A 5,630-nucleotide genomic window follows, 5' to 3' on the forward strand; every position below is an offset into this window, starting at 1 on the left:
TGGAGGGGGGGAATGCAGAATGCAGAAAAACACATGTGCACATTTCACATGTGCAGGCGTTCCACATGCTACATTTCACAGACCATATGGGACTCTAGGTTGCAGTACAAGTGCTCATTTTATTTGCAAATGTCAACATTAAAAGCATTGGGCATAAGCTTATTCTTCTGGCCAGCCCTGGGTTTTCATAATAGGCTGGTGTACAAAGCCTTGGTCAGAGTTCTTCAATGCTATTCAACAACAGTAGCAACAAATGCTGCTTGCTTTCAAATTCCATCCACTATTGCTTCCAAGCTTGGGAGCAAACAAGGTGGTCATGGTAGCTCCTTAATGAATTTCAGAAATGGGTAGGTTACCCCTTAGCCTGATTAATTTGTGTGGGAGTCTATGTCCCTTTGTTATAGGTCACAGCTCTGAGTAGAGCGACATCTTCAGGCTCTGTGGAAACATATTTTCATTTACCCTCTGTGAAGAGCTAGGAAAGTTCATTTAAAATAGGAACTCCATCTTATTCAAGCTCAACATGTCCACAAAGGAACTAATTCCAGATCATGTCCACCATAGGAGCCAACTTCTAAGGCTGAGGTCCATATGCCCCCCCCCTAAAATATTTGAGGTGGTTGGGGGGCCCAAAAATTGATGGGCATTGCCATTCAAATGTGTGCTACATCTTGTGATTGATTATATGGGGAAGGGCTTACCTGCCTCCCCCCATATTTTGTTGAAGTTGTCACCTCAATGTCCACCACAAACTAGTTCAGTTTATGTTCAATTCACAGTTCACTTTAAGTTCACCTAAATGATTCTTGGGGAAGTGTTTTCACCATTCAGAATGTTACAAGCTGCGGTGCTGAAGCATAAACTATAGCTAAGATGACTAAGAAAACATCAAGATACACAGAGAGAAGTATGTGGCTTGTTTAATTTACTTTCCCCCAAAATTATTTTCTTTAAGCTTAAAGGATCTAAAGAGCAAAAAACAGACGTAAGAGAATGCACCTGAAGTTGAACTAGAAATTGTAACCAAGTGCTGCCACCAAATTAATGTAATTCACGTTCACCCAGCAATTACTTTCAGGTGTAGTTCAGAGATTTTTTAAACTTCTTTAAACTGAACTAGGTGATTCCTGAGTGCTCACTGGAAGGACAGATCGTGAAGCTGAGGCTCCAATACTTTGGTCGCCTCATGAGAAGAGAAGACTCCCTGGAAAAGACCCTGATGTTGGGAAAGATGGAGGGCACAAGGAGAAGGTGACGACAGAGGACGAGATGGTTGGATAGTGTTCTCGAAGCTACCAGCATGAGTTTGACCAAACTGCGGGAGGCAGTGGAAGACAGAAGTGCCTGGCATGCTCTGGTCCATGGGGTCACGAAGAGTCAGACACGACTAAGTAACAAGGTGATTCCAAGTACTGCACCTGCAACACAGAATGTGGCAACGTGTAACCAGCAGGTAAAGGTAAAGGTAAAGGGATCCCTGACCATTAGGTCTAGTTGTGGCCGACTGCGGTTGCAGCGCTCATCTCACTTTATTGGCCGAGGGAGCCGGCATACAGCTTCCAGGTCATGTGGCCAGCATGACTAAGCCGCTTCTGGTGAACCAGAGCAGCGCACGGAAACACTGTGTACCTTCCCACCGGAGCGGTTCCTATTTATCTACTTGCACTTTGACGTGCTTTCAAACTGCTAGGTTGGCAGGAGCAGGGACCGAGCAACAGGAGCTCACCCCATCGCGGGGATTCGAACCGTCGACTTCCTGATCAGCAAGCCCTAGGCTCTGTTGTTCAACCCACAGCGCCACCGTACTCATTATCAAAATCCTAAAGTACAGCACAGTTGCTAGCCCCAAAGAACGATAGAGAAACAAAACAAAACAAAAGAATGTGAGGGTCAACTTCACATTATGGAAGAACATGCAGAGCAGAAAATAAATGTATATATTGGCCACCTAAAGTGGGGGATGGGGGGAACTGCCCTCCTGAAGATAAAGAAGACACATGTCTGACAGACATCCACAGACCCATTGCTAGCCAGGTTCTTAGTAAAACATGCCTTTGCACATGTGTAAATTACTCTCCTTTGGGATGAGAGACACACTCACAGCTCCAGTAGTCAACCATTGATATAGACAGATGAAGCAGATTGAATGTTGTTTCCCAGCAGGGTGTGAAGATGTGTTTTGCACAAATTGTGAAGGAGTGGGGGAAATGGCACTGACTTCTCAGCAAATGTGCATTTACTCAACCTTTGTCCCGCTGAAGACAGTGGGACTTGTTTCTGAATTTTCGCGCTTAAAACAGGATGCTTAGGATTGTTGCGCATTCAGCTGATTTCTGTACTAGACTGTACTAGACAGTCTAGATATGTACTAGACTGGTGAGAGTCTAGTACATATTTAAGTCTCTCCTTAACATCTTTAGGGCTTGAAGTAATTTGCCTTAATCCTGCTAGCATGGGTGTAACCAGATTTACGTCGGAGGGGGCTCCAGAACCAATCGACCTGTGATGCAATCGGTCAGTTAGTTAAGCATTTTTATTTATTTGATTGATTGGGGGGGACTGCCCCCTGCCCGTGACTATGTGCATGCCTGCTATATTCACACAGAAACTGACTTCTGCGATAAGCCTGGCTGCAGGAGGAATCCTACCTGAGAACAAACGCTGCATGAATCATTTGCAGCCTGATCCACTAGTCAGGGCTGTATATGCATAGCCTTGGCTAGAGATGTTGAATAGCATCTTTCAGCTGTTTAGGAGGGGGAGGGAGAGTGGGAGGGAGAAGGGAGAAGGGGAAGGGGAGAGAAAGTAGGGGGCTGGCTGTGCATTCATAAATACACATACAGGCTTACATGGGACAGTGCCTTATACTAAGCAGACCATTGGTTCATCTATCTCACTACTGACTGCACTGACAGTTTTGACTGTGTTATGCCTGATTTTGTAAGAAAACTAGAAAAGGGAAACCTAGCATAGTAATTTTACCATTAAAAAAACCCCAGTATAATTATCTGTATTTATTATCCAACTCAAATCATGAGATACAGCAAGGAAAAACATGTTGAACTGTATATTATAATATTTAAATATTATTTCCATCTTCTGGCTTTATTACCTGCCACAAAAAGAATATTGTAGTTAATGTAAAACACAGATATACCCTAACCCCTAAGTTGTTTTTTTAAAAAATATTCACCAGTAATGCAAAAATTCTGTCCATACAAACATCAGCTCCAAACATTCCAGTTATACATTAATACTAGCTTCTTTTTATTTATTTTAAAAAGAGGTTTAACATATATCCTTAAAATGTTTGGCAGCAACCTTTGCAATGTACAAAACATCTGTATTACACTGATTAACACTGAACTAGAAAGTGCATTTATTCACCACAACCAGAGCAGCCTAGCTTTTCAGAAAAGTGATGGTCACACCTCGAGAGAAATGCTGTGCAATATAGCAAAGCAAGTAAAGGATTTCATTCACAAAAGGATCATATCCTAACCCCATGGGAGTCAATAGGACAGTTGTCTTTTGATGTAAATGGGCTTTAATGGAAAGAGCCCCATTGATTCCAGCTACTGATGAGACAAGCTAGCATTGTTCCAGTCCCAACATAAGGAATAGTTTCTATATTCTGTATTCTGAGGCAAGATCTACATGCTGTGGGCTGCTGTACACATGCCTGTTAATCACTTGATCAAATGATGCCTCACAGATGTGAATGTGCTAGCACAGATCAAAAGCCAGCGACACAACTTTCACATCATTGCCTAAAGTGCAATGCTTCTCAGATGATGTCCAGCTAGGTGAATGAAGTATGGTAAGCCTTGGGCTCACACACTCCTCCTGCTTTGCTTCTTTTGTGGCCATAATATTAGTTTTAAACAAACCACAGTCCCCCATTATGTAGAAACTTGGGGAACTGTGATTTGTTTAAACTCCAATAAGTTCCAAAAACAAAATGAAAGCTGGGAGGAAACTGTGGTTTCTAATCCTGGTTTATTTCCTAACTGTAGTTTAAACAAACCATAGTTTCTGCATAATGGGAATCTGTGTTTTGTTTTAAAACAGGAGTAGACGCGTCCACAATCTCCTCCTTGGAACAACAAAAGGCGAGGGTTTCCCATTACATCTGAAACAGGTCTGAGTCAATCGACATATCAAGCTGTCAGAAAGAAACCACTGAGGAATCAAGTGACGCATGTGTGTGTGCAGTGACAAAAAACGACAGGCACAATTTGAGGTCTTCTTGATATAAACCCAACACTTCCATCCTTTGCTTCAGTGAGTAGCCTAGTCAGGAACCTGCAGACTAACGTATTTGTTCACAGTAACTCAATAGCATCAGTTATTCCATTTAAATAGCCCTCAAGCATTCTGCATATAGGGACCTTTGATGTATTTATATTGTGTTCTTGCACTGAACACAAAAGGTGTACATTTTGCCTTCCTGAAATACTGAGCTCTAGATAATTAATATCACTGGTATTATTGGGTCAATGGTTTTTTGATGTTTAGCAGAACATAAATAGGTACATAGATATTGAATCATGGGGAAATGAAAAGGAACAGAGTTAATCACTCAAATTGATATATATATTTAAGGATTCAACAAATCCATGAGGCCTAGGTGAATCGAAGGACATTAGCTATAATTAACTCTTTTTCAGAATATATTACTGAGTATCAGATATTGGAGACAAGCAAGCAAGAGCTATTGCCTTTGTAGCTAGCCAGGGATATTTGGTTGGCTACTGTTTGAAACTGATTGACCTTTGGTCTGATCAGGAATGATTCTTCTTATGCTATATTCAGGACTAAGTATATTTTTATACATTTGACGTCACTGTGCAAGGGTGGGATCTGGCATCTTGTTGAGAAGTCAGAATTCTTCAAATTGTTTTTAAATATATGTATTTCTAATCTTTGTTACCACTGACATGTTTGGGAAAGATGTGGGGAATGCCTGCTATAAAATTTAATTTGTCAAAATTGGGTCTGAGCAGGACTTCAAGTGGTCAGGAATACACACAGGCTTTATTAATCTATGTATAGGTGTCTGTTTATGTACACAGAGTATCCACAGCCCTGTTGAATAAATGGAATATTCATGCAAGCAAGACTCTCCCTCTACTCTGTTAGATCACCGCAAAGATAAAACAATTTATGGCACTTTAAAGAATATCCAATTATGCTCATGTAAGGTGCTACAAAGTAGTTCTAAATGCACTGTTTCCTGTCCCAAATGCACAGTACACGGTGTTCTCTCGAATACTGTAAGATCACCACAATGTAACAAGGTACACAACACATGCGCACAAGAAAGATTTTCATTCCCAGATGGAAAACCAAGATGCAAGTTCCAACAGTGTTGAATTATGGCAAAATAAGCAGCACAGCAGTAAAACTGTAATTAGATCTCTATTCAGAAAGTACTAAAAGGGGCTCTTTCCTAATAAATACATGCATATTTTTAAAAAATAGAAAAAATGATGTACATCTCTTCTGGAATTTTCTCACTTGAAGTCATACTCAGATCTGCACAAATCCAGGGTATATGTCAGCATGAAGTAGCTTTTGCACAATTCATTTATTGTATTCCTATTCGTTTCTTATATTGCAAACGTGAA

The 5,630-nt window shown here is 40.9% G+C and overlaps 1 long non-coding RNA gene across 1 annotated transcript; it reads right to left on the reverse strand.

Annotated features, from left to right (window-relative positions):
- Positions 1-902: 902 nt before the first annotated feature.
- On the reverse strand, positions 903-1,468 carry LOC309540981. The gene is made up of 2 exons (XR_014223601.1): positions 1,397-1,468; positions 903-1,116 (listed from the first exon to the last, which is right to left on the reverse strand). It is a non-coding gene; the product is annotated as an uncharacterized lncRNA (long non-coding RNA).
- Positions 1,469-5,630: the final 4,162 nt, after the last annotated feature.

The sequence above is a fragment of the Podarcis vaucheri genome (assembly GCF_965113315.1).
Source record: "Podarcis vaucheri genome assembly, chromosome: 9".
Classification (NCBI taxonomy): Eukaryota; Metazoa; Chordata; class Lepidosauria; order Squamata; family Lacertidae; genus Podarcis; species Podarcis vaucheri.